We start from the raw sequence: 18,495 nt of genomic DNA, 5'->3' as shown, positions 1-18,495 counted from the left end.
TTGATACCCTCTCCCTCTCTTTCTCTGCATAAAATTCAGTCCATCAGAAACTCCTGCTGGCTCTATCTTAAAACATATATCCCAAAGCCAACCAGTTACCACTCTCCATCTGTCACTGTTCTGGTTCAAGCTACCACTGTCATCTTTATCCCGGATGACTACAATCGCCTTCTTCTAAATAGTGTTCTTGTTTCTATGTTTACCCTGTCCTCTTTCTAGTCTATTCTCAACACAGAGAATAGAAGGATCATGTCATTCATCTCCTCAAAAGTCTCCAAGAGCCGCTAATCTCAGAGTAAAAGCCCAAACCTTTAAAATAACCTAAAAGGCCCTATGTTTTCCAACCTCCCATCAGCTACCCCTCTGATTTTAACTCCCGTTACATCCACCTATGCTCACAGCACTCAAGTAACATTGGCTTCCTTTCTGCTTCCTGAGCACTCCAGGCTTGCTTCCACTCTGGATTCTCTATCCGATAGCTCCTTCTTTCCAAAAGGTGCTCTTGTCCCATAAATCCACTTGCCTAACGCTCTTGCCTCTTTCAAGTCTTGATCAAATGTTTCCCGCTCTGTCCAGCCTATACTGACCACTCTTTGTAATACTGTAAACTGCCCTATCCCAAGATAATAGTCCCTCTACTTTTCTTCTTATGCACTTAACCATCTTTGGACATTCTATACAATTTATTTCTTTTATTTATTATTTGTGGTTTGTCCCCTTTCACTAAAAACTAAATCCCAAGACTGTAAAGAAGCTTTGTTCACTGACAGTACAGCCTTAGACCCAGGCAGGACAAGTCCTTGTCCCAGTGCCCTCACCTTAGAGAAAGTTGATTCCTCCAGCTGTCTTAGCCACACCCAGAAACCTCATACTAGACCACAATCCCAGTACCAGAACTCCCTGCCCCAACAGCCTTCGCAGGCTTCTTCTAAGGGCCCATTGCCCTAAAATGATACTGCATCACTAGTGTGAGCAAAGCATAGGCCCTAGTGGTGGCCAAAGGGAGGCTGCCAGCAGGGTATATAAATGCAGCTGGAATGTGCCAGCTGGAGTGTCCACGGCCATGCAAAAGGCATCCACAGCAAAGACAAACAAGGCAGGGAGAAACAAATGGGGCACACAGAGGTTCCTGGGAAAGGAGACAGCCCTTTTTAGGCCACGATAACCTGATGACAATCTCAAAGAAGTCCAAGAATTCTAAACGGAAACCTATCTTTACAGGTGTTTATAAAGATACATTTGTCACAATAAGAGAACAAAGCATATTATATTTAGCAGCTTGTTAGTTTTATCTATAATCTTCAGATTTAGGCAGATGGTATGTTGTTTTAATGGATCGCCTTGTGTCTCCCCAAATTTCATATGTTGGATTACTAACTGCCACCACAGAACATGACCTTATTTGGAACAGGGTGACTGAAGATGCAATTAGTTAAGATGAGATCACACTAGCATAGGGTAGGCCCCTGATCAAATATGACTGCTATTTTTATAAAAGAGGCAAATTTGGACACAGACTTAGACATAGAAAGAACACCACATGAACATGAAGGTAAAGATTGGGTTGAGGCATCTGCAAACCAAGGAATGCCAAAGACTGCCAGCAAACTCCCCAAAGCTAGGAGAGAAGCACTAAAAATTGTTAGGAGGAATCAATCCTGCCAAATCCTTAACTTCAGACTTCCTGTCTCCAGGATAGTGAGACAAAAAAAATATCTTTTGTTTAAGTCACTTGGTTTGTGGTCCTCTGTTATAGCAGCTGCAACTAACTGGGTCTACAGAAGACTACATTGGGTCTTCATCTGTTTTCCTGTTTCAGCCCCACAAATACCTGGTACATAGTTGATGCCCAGTAAGTATTTGTGAATTATTGCCACAATAAATGACTGAATGACCCACCAGTGAACAAGAAAACCAAAATCCCTAATATTGATTTTCATTCATACAGTCTTTTAAAGCTCCTTTAGTCTTTTTTATAAATGTACTTTATTTGTTCCCTACAAGAAATCTAATGAGATGGGGAAGGGAGGAATTATTATATCCTTAGAGAATAATGACATTCAAATGTCTCATCATAGCATCATCTTCCCATTCAAATGAAATTTTAATTGGAATGTGTGCATGTGTATGTATATGTGTGTGTGTGTGAGAGAGAGAGAGGGAGAGAGGGAGGGAGGTATTTTTTTAATGGGGGAGGAGCAAAGGGAGAGAGAGACTTATAAGCAGGCTCCACATCCAGTGTGGAGCCCAAAATGGGGCTCGATCTCACAACCCTGAGATCATGACCTGAGCCAAAATCAAGTCAGATGCTTAACTGACTGAGCCACACAGGAGCCCCAAAAATGTATTTTTAAGTTAAGTGTATGTGAGGGACCCAAAGCATTCAACAATTAGCCACCCTCTCAACACCCTCCCTAATTGTCTATTCTGATCTTAAAATCTCCTGAGAAATTCCTGATCTTAAAAATTTCCACAGAAAAGTAAGATATCTCAAAAAACACAAGCTAAAAGAATTGGAAGATCAGGAGTGCCTGGGTGGCTCAGTGGGTTAAGCATCTGCCTTCGGCTTGGGTGGGATTGAGCCCCATGTTAAAGATCCCTGCTCAACAGGAGTCTGCCTTTCCCTCACCCTCTGTCCCTCCAAACCTCACCTCAAGCTCACTCCCTCTCTCTCTCAAATAAAAATAAAATCTAAAAAAAAAAAAAAATCTGAAGATCTCAGATACAACGTAGCTACTGGTAACAGTTAAGTAGTTGTGGTACCAGAGACCCACGTCCAGCAAACATAGTTCAAGGTCAGGATTTGATTCCCAGAGGGAATGGATTATTGGGAGAGCCCCACTATTTACATATTATCCAGACTAGAAGTGAAGACTTGATAGCACTTGGAAGAAATACTAACGACTAAAGCAACTGCTCAGCAATCTCAGCCCTATATTGCAACACACATGTCACAAATTAAGATATATTTTATTTCCAAGCCAGGATCTTGTGTGTTCTGAAAATATTTTAGTTGAACTGAAAAATCCTAACTAAAGCTTTTTCTTCAGAAAGAATGTTGAGGCCAACACTTCAACATTAACACAGAAGTTTCAGTGGATCAAAACAGACTGCTTAGACTTTAGGCTTTGGTAAGTGTGGGCCATGTGAATTTATTAATTATGGTAGTTTATAATGGCGTATAGTACACCAAATGACTGGTTTTTATCATTAAATGGATGTAGCATTACACCTTAGGCATTCATGAGTACAGACCACAGAAAATTTAGTCCCTGAAACAAAATAGACTCTAAGGAAAGACAACTCTTTTTTTATTTTCTTAAATAAGCTTTTTAAGCATTAGGTGATAAAAGAACATTGGCAGAGGACCTGGGTGGCTCAGTCAGTTAAGCGTCCAACGCTTGATTTTAGCTCAGGTCATGATCTCAGGGTGTGAGATCAAGCCCACTGGGAGTCTGCTTCTTTCTCCCTTCTCTCTCTCTCCATCTTCCCCCTACCCCCCACCCCGCTACTCTTGTGCACATATGCACACACGCGTTCACTCCTTCTCACTCTCTCTCAAATAAATAAATAAATCTAAAAAGAGAGAGAGAGAGAGCATTGGCTGCTTTCTTTAATGGATTTCTTAGCAAGATCTCTAAATACTAGGGCAGAAATTTGAACAGTGGCTGAATTCAAAATATGCTACAAATTTTACTGGAGTTGTATTTTAAAATTCCTAGCTACAGACAGGAGCTTGCCTACTACACTAACTTCCCCAAATTGTGTTCTTCTGTGTGTGTGTGTGTCTGTGTGTGTGTGTATGCTATTCTGAAATGCACATAGGGTGATAGAGCAATGGAGGAGACAGAACCAAACTCGAATTCATGTGGCATGACCATTAGACCGCCATTACTTCAACAAAACAGTTTCAAGCCGACTCTGCATTTGATCATCAAAGAAACTCTCATTATTGGAGCTCAGAGGTTGAAACCATGGCTGCAGTCATAAAAAGAATGTTGATTGTGTTAATATTTAAATCAAAAGGACTAGGGACTCTTTTTATAAAGAGATTATGCCCTCTTCCTAGGCTGACGTCAAAAAATAATTGACTGAGGTTATTAAATGCTCCAAAATTGAGAAAGCAATTTAAAGTTCTGTATCTGTCAACCCATGGCTCTGAGACTCTGATTTTCCATAGGAGCCAAGAAGAAATTAGAGTAGCTTAAATAGGTGCCTTCTTTCTTACCATCAGAACAAGGTAATAGAAGAAGGAAAATAAAATAGAGGATGTCAAACTGTGTAGTAATGAGAAAGATATTTCCTTAAAAGAAATATTGAGATCTTAAAACATAGGCTGGGCAGACATGAAGGAGAACTCAGATGCTAAGAGCTGGGAGAAAGAACTACAAAGTTAAAAAGGTGATAGCACTCGAGTCTAACTTCTCTGAAGGAAGGTGATAGAAAAGGGCAATATATTTCAGTTGTTACCAGTTCAGAAAGGAAGACTGGTAACTAAAAAAAAAATCAATCAGATCAAAAGAGGAAATGCCTTGGAGAGCAGATATAATGACATCCTGGAGAGAACTAAGGTGAGAATTTTTTTTAAAAAGATTCCTCTTAAAGCAGCAGCATTTTGTAAGAACAACTGGCAAACCATCTCTTAAAAACTAGGACAGAGCCCTGAAGTGGTTAAGAAAATTTGATCAGATTTGAGAAGGAAACCCCAGAAGATAGGGGTAAATGACTCCAAGAATTATTGTGTGACATTCAGAGGAATAGAATTATTGCCACGGGGGTGGCATATTTGGAAAAGATATTTGGAAAATTTATGGAACTGGTATTCTAAAGAAAAATTAAACAAAGGGAAAACTGGAAAACTTACTAAAAGGAATTCAGACAAGATGATAATAGGTCAAGTCTTGATCTTGAGCACATATTGGTCTAATAGGAATAGTACCTTTTAGGTGGGGCTGTTTTACTCAAGAGGGTTATGATAGTCAAAACTTGTTTGAAAGGGTTGTGTGACAAACATGGAAACTCACTGATTTCATCTTTCTCAAGGCAAAACTCTGAAAGTAGAAAGTAAGAAAAACAAATGTCTGAGCCAGAGGGCAAAGACAAAGGGAAAAAGGGACTGGGGTCCAGGAAACAATGTTGTCCCTCTGTGAGCTAGAGATGTAGAGAAGCCAGAATAAGAAGCTGAATACAAAGTTACAAACCCAGCTGAAACAATGTGAAAAGAATAAGAATATGGAAACAATAAATGAAAACAAAATGCCAAAGACTTTAACTGAAGAAAATACTATTCAACACTTGTAAAATTTAAATCTGAGGAAAGAGTTTTTTCAAGATCAGATGCAAAAACACTAATCATCATTATTGTTCATAGACCTCAGCCACAGCTTCAGGTAAGGGATCTGCCTCCAGGGATTCTCCAACTGAAACAAACATGGTGAGGGGGGTGAAGATATTCCCTAGGACAGGAGCCAAGTGGAAGAGCTCCCAGTGACCAAGGTTGAGACGGGTTGAACAGTAGTATTAGTTCGTATCCCAAAGTATAAAATAGTTATCCATGAGTCTGTATTGATATGAATGACTGCATGAATAAATAAACGTTAAAAGAGAGAGAGAGAGAGAGAGAGGACAAATCTCCCATGCAGAATTCCAAATAATTAATGCAGATATTCTGCCTTCCTGAACTTGAAACATAATGACCCATTCTTTAGGTATGGGTTGAGCATAGTGACTTCCTCCTAAAGAATGTATGGAAAGGCGGTGGGGAAAGTAGTTTCTGATGGAGAAACTTAAACACTAACTCAATCAGATAATGAAGATCAATATCAACAGTGAAAAATCATGGTGACAGTATGCACATTTGGTAAGATTTGATTAAAATGACCTCTGAGATCTTCCTTCCAAAAACTCATAGCCTCAGTCTACTCATGAGAAAAACATCAGTCAGACTCAACTGACAGACATTCTACCAAATACTTGACTAGTAATTTTCAAAACTGTCAGGTTCATCAAAACCAAAGAATACCTGACAAACTGTCACAGCCAAGAGGAACCTCCAGAGACATGACTTGCAAATGTAATATTAGATGGGACTCTGCAACAGAAAAATGACGTTAGGTAAAAACTAAGGAAAATTGAATAAAGAATGAACTTTAGTTAATAATAGTGGATCAGTATTGGCTCATTCATCACAACGAATATACTATACTAATATAAAATGTTAATAATATTAGTGGAGAGTGACATCAGTGAAAGTAAGGGAATAAGGAACTCAAAAGGACCATCACTCCACAAAAAACAAACAAACAAACAAACAAACAGAAAACAGAAAAAAAAATAAAAAGCCTGGCAAACACTGTCAAAATCAATTTTATTGGAATTATGGAAACAAATCAAAGACTACTGAAAAAAGAAAAAAAGACATGCTTAATCAAGAGAAAACAAGTGAATTTTGATAACAGTTCTGTAGCATTTAAATTACCCTAGTCCCACCCCCAATCCCCAGCTTAGTGGTCCCATTAAAGACAATAGCTCACATCCCTGGTGTAGATTCCTAATACGGGAAGAAGCAGAATAGGTCTTACTCTAAAGAACTGTGGTTGTTTTGAGCTATCTAGTGTTTCCTGAAGAACAGGCTCAAAGGGCTTGTCTTCATTTCACCCACCTTAGAACTCTCCCAGGGCTGAGGTGGCTGCCCAGGGAACATTTGTTGAAAACATTCAAGAGCAAATGTGTTAACACTGCTGCTGTGGACATTGGATAACAATGGGGCACACAATAGACCAACTGAAATGTCTAGAAAGAAAGGGTAGGGAATGAGATGATTTGGAGAACGAGGGTATTGAAAAACTTTCACATGTACATGGGAATCAGTAAGACCCACACATGCTCAGGCCAAGAGCTTGTTCCAATAAGACCTGTGAATGCACAAAGCTCTCATCCCTGGCTGACCTTCGGGCTCTAGGCAACAAGAAGTGAAGGCTAAGACAAAGCTGCAAGCATCCTGGCTGAGTGTTGAAGGCCCCCTCCAACATACACACAGAGCCCATATATACAAAGACTGGATTTTTAAATTAAAAAAAAAAATTGGATTCAATAGTTTGAGGAAATTTTTGTCAAATCACTAGTGGATCACCAAGTAAACAGAACAGGGACTTTAGGGAACAGACACAATAAAAAATACAAACTACAAAACAGTGCTCGCTTCAGCAGCACATATACTAAAATTGGAACGATACAGAGAAGATTAGCATGGCCCCTGTGCGAGGATGACATGCAAATTCGTGAAGCGTTCCATATTTTTCACTTATTTGTGGAGCATAACAAATAGTGTGGAGGACAAGGGGAGTTAGAGAGGAGAAGGGAGTTGGGGGAAATTGGAAGGGGAGGTGAACCATGAGAGACAATGGATTCTGAAAAACAATCTGAAGGTTTTGAATGGGCGGGGAGGTGGGAGGTTGGGGGAACTAGATGGTGGGTATTAGAGAGGACACGGATTGCATGGAGCACTGGGTGTGGTGCAAAAACAATGAATACTGTTACGCTGAAAAGAAATTGAAATAAGTAAGTAAATAAATAAATATATAAATAAATAAAATAGAACTTGTCTTTAAAAAAAATACTTAGCCTTTATGTCTTTTACACTTCTTGTTTTTGTTTTTGTTTTTTTCTTTTTGTTTCTATGCACACTTTTTTTAAATCTCCCCATACTGCAGTATGGAGACAGTATCTGACCTCTCATTAAGTTCACTATGTCTTTTTTTTTTTAGCTATGCCTAATCCACTATTAGCCATATTCACTGATTAACTTTACTTGTTATAATTATCACTTTAGGATTTCTATTTGTTCTTTTTTATTGTATCTAGAATTCAGTTGGAATTTTAGATCTTGTTATTTAATTCCCTCAACATAGTAATCATTATAAAATTCATGTGTAATAAAATCAACATCCACATAATGAAAAAAAATAAAAGCTACAAAACACTAGTCCAGAAAATTCACTAAACAAATAGCTACTATAATAAAAAGCAGCAACAAACTTCAAAGAAAAGGAGAAGTCTGGTTTCTAGAGTTGTCACATTATAAAACTCAAAATGTCCAAACTTCAGCAAAAAATTATAAGTCATACCAATAAACAGGAAAGTATGTGCTATACATGGGGGGGGGTAGAAATTAATAGAAATTGTCCCTGAGAAATCACTGGAGTTGGGAGACAGAGACTTTAAAAAAACTTTTAAAATATACTCAAAGAGCTATCACATACAACAAACGAAAGGAAACCATTAGAATGATACCTTACCAAATAGAGAAGGTCAATAAAGAAATAATACAAAACAGACACCAGGAATTGGCAGAGTTTGGCCTTGGGAAAAAAAAAAAGATATATATATATATATATATATATATATATATATATCTTCAGATATATATAAAAAAAGATATATATATATAGATATAGATATAGATATATATCTTCAGACATTGTTGCCTTTGCCTTTGCTTTTGCCTGAGTTTCTTTCTTAGTTAACGTGTTTGTTCACTAACTCCTGTAGTGAGAAAGGGGAAACAAACTAACATTTGTTGAAGATCTATATGCATGAGGCACTCTGCCCATAGTGCGTGATTTAGTCTTCACAGTAAGATAAGCAATGGTATCTCCATTTTTAAAAAAAGAAAAGAAAAAAAAAAGAAATCTCAAAAAAGTCAAGAAATATTTTTGAACCCAGTAGTCAAACCCAGTTCTAGCCTGAATTCAAAGTCCATGCTCTTTCTACCACAGCACTCTGCGTGAAGTTGAAGGGAGTCGCCCACAACAGCACAAGGTAAGGAATTGGGTGGGGAGCACTTTGGATCCCAAGGAAGAATAGAAGTGATAGGAAAATTTTTTTATCTAAAGTCTACCTTCAGGAGATAATACCTAAAAGATAATCAGATTCCTGATATTGTCAAAATGAATATCTATTTAACATCTTCTTAATTATGCTTAAACAAACAAACACCTGTCTCTCAGTCTCAAATTGTATTATGAGAAATGTCCCCCTCCACCTCCTCATTATCCTAACCTCCTGTGCCTCCCAGAAACCACCGGAGAGTGGTATTTGCGAGAACAACCATACCTTCAATACTGTCTTCTATAGAATATCACATTAAAGATGTTACTCTTAAAGTTGTTACTTCTTCTTAAGAAGAAACACACATACAATTTTTCTATAATAGATTTCTATTCATCAGGAAGCTCCCCACTGATGATAATTCCTTGAAAAGTTGGAGAATCTAGGAATACATCTTTGTCATTTTACCAGTTTTAACAGTTTACTAAGCTGAGGTGATTTAAAAGAAGAACATTTTTGAGAGCCAAGCCTTGCTCATCTATTGGAAACCAGCTGGAACCCAACCTCCATACACACACAGCAACAAAATTACTCAGGTGAGACAGGAACTGAGAGCAACCCTAGCAGCACTAGCCTTTCCCACCCCTGGAGCCCTGGAGCTGCAGCCCTACACACCCCTGCCTTCCTCAAGGAAACCGTGAGTGCTGGACCTCCATCTCTGACACCCTGAAGACAAAAGACCTACGCCCTGGGGAAGCCCACAGAACAGAGTGTGATTCATCTTTCATTGTCAAGGCTCTTCTCACTGCAGAGTAACTCACTGCCAGCCCACAAGAAAGAGATTTGTCCCTCTCTGGGTAGAAGTGCTCAAACTCCAAAGCTTGCTGCCTGGGCATGCTGCCTGCTGACATGCATTTCAGGCCTGCCCTGGCTCTGATTCACATCTACTCTCACATCAGGACACACAAGTGCAGAGGAAGCTTACCTAGCAAAAATTCTGATTGATCTTTTTTTAGATTTTCAATTACAAATGTGATCAGAGATGCCCCCCTCCCCCAAAACCATTTGTTGCAGGAGAAAATTAATCCTAGAGAAGCTTTAGGGGAGTAATCAGGGTAGCATCTCCTGTTGGAAAAAGCTAATGCAAACATGATGATAATACTGACAATAGCTAATATGTATGGGCACTCATGTTTCAGGCACTGTCTCAAATTCTTTACATTTTTTACATACATTTACATTCTTTACATACATTTGTCAATACAATCCTTGTTACAATGTTATTATCTTGATACCCCTGATGTGAAAATAAAAAGAAAAAAAAAGTTAAGTAATTCTCCCAAGGTCCCTCAGCTAGTAGGTAGCAGAGCCTATGAACCTAAGAAATCAAATGCCAGAATTCATCCTCTTAATCACTGAGCTATATTCCATTTCAATTATATTTACATTTTTTAATCCTTATTTTTTATCCTTATTATGCACCAGACACAGTAGTAGTAAACATTTTATATATATTATTCCAGTTGATCTTTATCATAAATCTGGTAGGCATTACTTATCCTCATTTTCTAAAAATCTAACTCATATGGAGGGGGTGGCAGAATGAGCAAAATAGGGGGAGGGAATTAAAGGTGCAAACTTATAAAATAAATAAGATAATATAGAGCATAGGAAACATAGTTAATAATATTGTAACAACTTTGTATGGTGACAGATCACCAAGGTGATCACTTGTCAATGTATATAAGTGTTGAGTCACTACATTGCACACCCGAACTTAATATAATATTGGATGTCAACTACACTTCAATAGAAATAATATCTAAAAAAATTAAAATAAAGAGGTCAGACTGGTTTGGAGCTGAAACCACATACAGAAATCTAATTCATGTTCTCAGCAAGATCTAGAAGATACTGTCTTAGCTAAGATACTGTCTTAGCTCAGGCTGCTAGAATAAAATACCATAGACTGAATGACTTAAAAAACAGACATTTGTTCCTCACAGTTCTAGAAACTGGGAAGTCCACAGTCAAGGCACCAATAGATTTGGCTCCTGATGAGAGCTCTCCTCCTGGCTTGCAGACTACCACCTTCTCATTATAACCTTATATGGTGAAAAGAAATGCTCTTGTGACCCTTTCTCCTCCTATAAGCACACAAATCCCCTCACGGGGGCTCTGACCTTATGACCTCATCTAAACTTAATTACCTCCCAAAGGCTCACCTCCTAATAAGACCACAGTGGGGACTAGGGCTTCAGCAGACGAATTTTGGGAGGGACACAAACATTCAGTTTGATATGATAATATATCACATCAATGAGTAGAAATATGCTACCTTAAAATAAGATCAATATAAAAATAAAGTGTTTCGGGAAATAACATTTTTCAAAAGTTATCTTATACCCAATTGCTACATTTCCACAATTACAAAACTTACATATACCACACACAAGCAACAAGATTATTTGGTTCAGAAACCTCACTTTTAAAAAGAAGTAAATTGGCAATGAGAGGTAAAGTGCTCTACCAAGACAACTTCAATATATTCTTTTGAACACATTTCTTAACCTCTTTAATTTTTAGTGTCTTTATATGAAAAAATCTTCTGGGATTGCCATGAGGATTAAACTAGGTAATGCATATGAAACACTTAGCACAATGCTTGGAATATTGTTGGTACATAATGAATTTCTTTATTGCTACTATTATCATTATCATTATTATCATGATCATCAATGGTAGCAGACATGGTCTCCTGATGTTCAATTGAGTATTCTTTTCACATTATCACTGAACAATTTAAGCATTTTTCTAGAATATCTCAAAATACCAATGTTTATATTGTCAGTCAAATATTCCTTTACATGAGCTCCTTCACTTGATCAAATCAGGAAACTTTCACTTGGGGGAATCACTTCAGAAAAGCAGTTTGTAGTTATATATGGGATCAAACTAAATACTGTGTGTGAAAACATTTTGTAAGCTGCTAAATGGTATCCAAATAAGATATTGTATTGTCTTAGTGGACTGGATCCACAACAGACTGAGGAGGGCTAGAAAGAAATACATATCAGAAAATGACATAATAGGGGTGCCTGGGTGGCTCAGTGGATTAAGCCTCTGCCTTCAGCTCAGGTCATGATGCCAGGGTCCTGGGATCGAGCCCCGAATCGGGCTCTCTGCTCAGCAGGGAGCCTGCTTCCCCTCCTCTCTCTCTCTCTCTCTGCCTGCCTCTCTGCCTACTTGTGATCTCTCTCTCTGTCAAATAAATAAATAAAATCTTTAAAAAAAAAAAAAGAAAATGACATAATAATTATCATGTCCTTTTTGTGGCATAAGAGATGGTGTGCAAGTCAGCATAATGGAAAGAGCCTGAAACCAAGAAGAGCAGAAGCAAGGCCAGCTCTCCAGAGCTCTACCCACCTGTAGGGTAGGCACCCGCCCCATGGGGTTACTTCAGTTTAAATTAAAGCAAAACTACAAATTCATTTCCTCAGCGACATTAGCTATGTCACCCGTGGTGAATAATCATGAGCAGCTGGTGGTTCCCTTACTGGACAGAGGAGCATGGAAGGTTCTATCTCAGCAGACAATCCTGTGGGATGGCATGCTCTAGAGAAATGATGAGGGAAAGGAGCTTTGAATTTTTTTCAAAATACCAAAAAGAATAAAAAAGGGGCACCTGGGTGGCTCAGATGGTTAAGCTTCTGCCTTCCCCTCAGGTCATGATTTCAGTATCCTGGGATCAAGCCCCACGTCAGGCTCCTTGCTCAGTGCAGAGCCTGCTTCTCCCTCTCTCTACTGCTTTCTCTGCTTGTGCTCTCTTGCTCTCTGTCAAATAAGTAATTATTATTTTTTAATCTCAAAAAAGAATCAAAGATATTATTTGATATCATGGTGTATCATGATTTGTAGTTTGGTATCATTTACATATTTTACTTCAGACAACTGTTTTGCATGACTGTCTTTTAATGAGAAAATATAGCTGTCACCTTGTTCTTAGTTCTCAACACCTCTGTTATGAACTGCCTCTCCTGCAACAATCTGGTTCTAGCCCCCAGGCTCAATCGTCATTGTTCATCTAGCCAAAAACTTTCTTGAATTAAGTTAGGCTTTTGATTTATTATTTCTCTGCTTTTGCTCATGATGCTGTGTGCTAGCTCCCTCATTTCTCACTGGATCATTTAACACATTATCTCTCATCATGTAAGTTTTAATATAGAGTTTAGAATCAAGTCAAATACCTTGAAAAAAGAGGGAACTAATATAAATTCTGAGTAAACAAACTACCTAAAAAATAAATTTGTAGCATTTAATATATGTTTAACATTCCATATGCCAGAGGCTAATTTCTGTTCCTGCAATGCATCACACTTGAAGAATAAAAGAAAATCAGAATATTTGTTTTCATTCGTTGACATGTTATTTTGTGACTCGAACTCTCTTACAGACCAGAATCCAGAGAAGCAAGTCACACTGAGGACTACGACCTCTTGAAGGTGACTTCATGGGGAAGAATCAGAGAAAGACACGCACTGAATTCATTCTTTTCTCTCTCTTCAATCCCCTGTTAGCCTTCTCCTCACAGCCTTTGCATTTCTAAACAGTCCTCCGATTATGCTATTGAACTGGTTTGAGGACCATACTTAGAAAGCCTTGGATTCCAATACACTGAAGAGCTTTTTAAAATCCCAATGCTCAAGCAAATGCCATACCAATTTTACCAGAATCTCTGCAAATATTTTTTTAATGTTCTAAATGACTCCAGTGTGCAGATAAGTTGAAAACCACTGGTCTAAACTAAGAACAAAAATAATTATTTGGGTATTTTAAATAGACCTAAAAAAGTCAAGCACAAGTCTAGCCTTTGCTTTGGTTTAAATATCCATAATTTACTAGCTTCAGAATAAAACATGCAATATATGTGTGTGTGTGCACATGTATGTGTGTTTGTATATGTGGTATATGTGTATATTTGTGTGTGCATAAATTAGTTTTAATAGACCTCCTGAAGAGATTAGTTAAAATTTAAAAATCTCTAATGAGGGGGCAACCCTGTCGGGACCCCTCTCACTCTTGAGAGCTTTTTCTGTATCTTCACTTAATAAACTTCTATTACTTTAAAAACAAAAACAGGGGCACCTGGGTGGTTCAGTGGTTGAGCGTCCACCTTCGGCTCAGGCCATGATCCCAGGGTCCTGGGATCAAATCCCAAGTCCAGCATCAGTCTCCCTGCTCATCAGGGAGTCTGCTTCTCCCTCTCCCTCTTCCCTTCCCCTGCTTATACTCTCTCTCTGAAATAAATAAATAAAATCTTAAAAAAAAAAAATCTAGTGAGGAATCTGCACTCCAAAGTTATGGACTTCAAATATCCCTGACTGTATATACACAATAGAGTATGTCAGTTAGCTTAAGGGATATTAGAAATGTGTTTCTTGGCTAAAGGAATGGTGTCCAGTGTATGTGGTTGGGTCGTAAACGTTGCATAAGCAGCTCCCTGCAAGTCAAGTCAAGTCCAGCTCCCCACAGACTCTAGAATAGTGCTCTGTGCTCACCATTCCACTCAGTCTTGTGCCCTCCAATTTAGGGAACTTTATATTCCCTGATCTGATTAGAGGATTAGCTGATCTTAATGTCAGAACATATGTTGTCCCAGCCGAGTCAGGAAAACCTTCTCTGTACCATCGATGCAGGTTACTGGTGAGAATGCCCAAAAGAGAACTGAGACTATATTATTTCCTTAGAGTCTTTATTTTTTCAACTTTTTTGAGACCTAATTGAAGATCAATAAACCTCACGTTTCAAGTGTAAAAAATTTGAGCAGTTTGACACATATACACCTTTATTAAAGCATCACCACAATCAAGAAAACATTTCCATCACTTCCAAAAGTTTCCTTGTAATTCCTTTTAATCCAGCCTGACTTCTATCCTGAACCCGCTTCACTGATTTGTCACTATAGCTTGCACTTTCTGTAATTGTAAATAGTTAGAACCACACAATGTGTACTTATTTGCAATACGTACTTATTCATCATGATTTTGAGGTTCATCGATATTTATGCATGTTGCAATAGTTTAGTCCTTTTTATCATTTTATGGCATTAAATAATATTCGATTATATGGATATAACGCAATTTGTCTATCCATTCACCTGTTAATGGGCAGTTGGGTAGTTCCCAGTTTGTAGCTATTACAAATAAAACTGCTATTGACAATCATACATATAAAGTGTGGTGCAGATAGGGCACCTGTGGGGCTCAGTTGGTTAAGTGTCTGCTTTCAGCTCAGATCATGATCCTGAGGTCCTGGGATTGAGTCCCACAGGGAGCCTGCTTCTCCCTCTGCATCTGTCTCTCTCTGTCTCTCATGAATAAATAAATAAAATCCTAAAATGTATATAAATAAAGTATTATGCAGGCATATGTTTTCATTTCTCTTGGGTAAATATCTAGGAGTCATGTGTTAGGTATATGGGGAATATATGGGGAATATCTGAGTCATATGAATGTATATGTTCCATTTTATAAGAAACTACCCAAAGTTTCCAAACTTTCCAAAGTGATTGTACCATTTTACATTCCAATTTGCAAAGAATAAAAATTTCAGTTTCTACCTCCTCCCCAACATCCTTATGGCCCCTTTTATTCTATTTTAACCATTCTATTGGTAAATCATTGAACTTTCAATTTGTATTTCCCTAATAATTCATGATTTTTTATACACTTATCGGGCACTTATATATTTTCCTTTTGGAAGCACACATTCAAATATTTTGCTCATTTTTACTGGGCTGTCTTATTGACTTGTGAGTATACTTTATAGAGTGTATATACAGGTCTCTTCATAGATATGTTAAAAATACTCTCCATCCTGTAGATTGACTTTTCATTTTCATATTTCATAAAGCAAAATTTCTTTTTTAAATGAAGTTCATTACCATCTCTTTTATATATGACATGCTTTAATGTTCCAACAAACCTTCACCTACCCCAAAGTCACAAAGATATTCTTTCTTCTAAAAGTTTTATAGTTTTTGTTTTTATTTCCTACTTTGACATTTAGGCCTATAACCCATTTTTAGTTAATTTTTGCGTAATGTGTGATGTAATCAACACATTTAATTTTTTTCCAGACTGCCCTGGATCAGTAACGCAGATTCTGGCATTTATTGTAGACCTTAGGCAACTCAATGTTTCTGGGGCTGTTTCATCACCAATAAAACATGGGATTGCTAAAAGGATTTAGGTTAATTATGTTTAACATTCGGCACGTGTTAGGTACTGCTAACACTGCGGATATGCATCATATTTGAAAAGTAATCACATTGGGGGAAGAACAGGGAAGATGACTGAAAGTGTGAAAGTTAAATTGTATATACATGGGAATTAGAAAGAAGGCACTGGTTGCTGAAACTGTGTAGGTTTGTACGGCACTTAACTTCAACTCTCTCCCCACTACTGCCAGGTGTTGGGCTGGGTGTCTTACACAAGACACACAGATTCCAATCTCTCCTAAATTGAAATCCCACTTTAATCCACCCCTTTGATGTGTGAAACGGAAATCTCTAGAGGCTGGGGAAAATGTTTGCTCTGATTACACCGAGAGCTCAAACTTATGGCCTAAGAATCCAAACCACATCATAAGAATCCTTTGTTAGTACTAATATGGCCAGAGGGTTATTCCTTTGAAATAAATGCAATTTAATAAATGTTTATGTAGCACCAAGATTATGGAATCCTAATAACTCCTGAAAAATGAAACTCATATGTTCTCCCAATAAAATGTTCATCGTTCAAGCTCATAAGGGCTTCGCTGAGAGTGATTCCATTTTCTCTACACCAGTGCACAACATGAGCTTCTCACCATTGTGGTTCTCAAACATCCCTTGAAATCTGCAACCCTTGGAGGCACTCTCTTGGGTGCATTGTCTGTGTCCCTCAAAATCACCATACACTCCCCATACACAAAATGAAAATAAAGACTTCTTTTTTATAACTACTGGGAGCTTCTCCATACTTCTTTCAGAGATAGGGCAACTTGACTCCTCAGCAACCAGCATCACTGGCCTCTGGTAGCCACCATCACCCAAACAAAAGTCAGAGGAAGTCTAAAGGGGGGAGATTGTGCTCTCTATGCATTCTGAGGCTCTAAACAAGCACAAGCAGAAAAAAGAGAGAAAAGGTCAAAATCAACAACATAACAAAACTTTCCTGTCACACTGATCCCTACAAGGTCATGTGTATTACAGAAGGAGAAGCCAGGTTTTTGTCAATGCCCACCAGCTAACGATCACCAGGAACATATAAAGTTGGGCTTATTGATCATTGCAATGAGGAGGGAGGGCCACAAACAGGGTACCACAGGGCATCTCAGTAAAAGGATGTTGAAAAGCACTTATGATTGGATTTGGACATGTGTTAGATGATTGGGTGGGGGGAGGGCGTGTTTCAAGGATGTAGGGCTCTTCTCTGCATTGGATGTTGTCAAGAGTAGGGGGCATTTCTATGATTGGAATAAATCTTATCCATAAGATAAAAACAATGAATCAGGACGCCTGGGTGGCTCAGTGGGTTAAAGCCTCTGCCTTCGGCTCAGGTCATGATCTCAGGGTCCTGGGACCAAGCCCCACATCGGGCTCTCTGCTTGGCAGGGAGCCTGCTTCCTCCTCTCTCTCTGCCTGCCTGTCTGCCTACTTGTGATCTCTGTCTGTCAAGTAAATAAATAAAATCTTAAAAAAAAAAAAACAAAAAAACCTTAGGTTAAAAAAAAAAAAAAAACAATGAATCAAGGCAAAAGGATAATTGGTAAAGAATCAACAGTCTAGGGGTGCCTGGGTGGCTCAGTTGGTTAAGCGTCTGCCTTCGGCTCAGGTCATGATCTCACGGTCCTGTGATCAAGTCCCACCTTGGGCTCTCTGCTCACTGAGTAGTCTGCTTTTCCCTTTCTCTCTGCCCCTCCTTCTCACTTGTGTTCTCTCTCACTCAAATAAATAAATAAAATCTTAAAAGAAAATAAAAATAAAAAAGAATCAACAGTCACTCATGTTAGCCAAGATAGGAGAACATTTGGCATTTTTATTTTTGGACAATATTCATGTGCTCAGTCATGGTCAGAGTGGTCTTATCTAATGCTGTTCTGTGAAGCCAGTCATGTTCAACAGGACAGACACCATGGTCTAACTGCAAGTGTCAGGTCAGCTCCTAATGACAGGGCCCACCTGATAGTGCAAGGAACATGACCTAGTCTAAGAGATGCTGGATGGCTTCCCCCAAGGAACTGACATTTCAACTGAGAATTTAAAAGACAGAAGGTCTTCTGTTGCCACAGCCAGGGGTTCATTTAGCCCTTTCTTCTATTTCTTTGTATAAATCTTTCCACTCACCAAGCCTATTTTTTTCTGAAAGTGAATTATGCTTAGGGGGACCTGGGTGGCTCAATGGGTTAAGTGGCTGATCTTGATTTTGGATCAGATCACAGTCTCAGTGGGTCCTCAGATGGAGCTCTGCCTTGGGCTCCATCCTTAGAATGGAGTCTGCTTGAGATTCTCTCTCTCTCCTCCTCTTCTGCCACTCCTCTCACCATGCTCTGTGTGCTCACTTTCTCTCTCCAAAATAAATAAATAAACAAAATCTTTCAAAAAAATCATGCTTAGACAGCACG

General features: G+C 38.5%; 1 non-coding gene across 1 annotated transcript; it reads left to right on the top strand.

Moving 5' to 3' along the window:
* The first annotated feature begins 7,193 nt into the window (after positions 1–7,193).
* Positions 7,194–7,300, top strand: LOC123390110. The gene has a single exon (XR_006604736.1). It is a non-coding gene; the product is annotated as a U6 spliceosomal RNA (small nuclear RNA).
* Positions 7,301–18,495: the final 11,195 nt, after the last annotated feature.

The sequence above is a fragment of the Mustela putorius genome, unplaced genomic scaffold (genome assembly GCF_011764305.1).
Source record: "Mustela putorius furo isolate JIRA1106 unplaced genomic scaffold, ASM1176430v1.1 tig00537227_pilon_pilon_pilon, whole genome shotgun sequence".
Lineage (NCBI taxonomy): Eukaryota > Metazoa > Chordata > Mammalia > Carnivora > Mustelidae > Mustela > Mustela putorius.
Note: the sequence above shows the minus strand (reverse complement) of the source record. Positions and strands in the feature narration are given on the sequence as shown.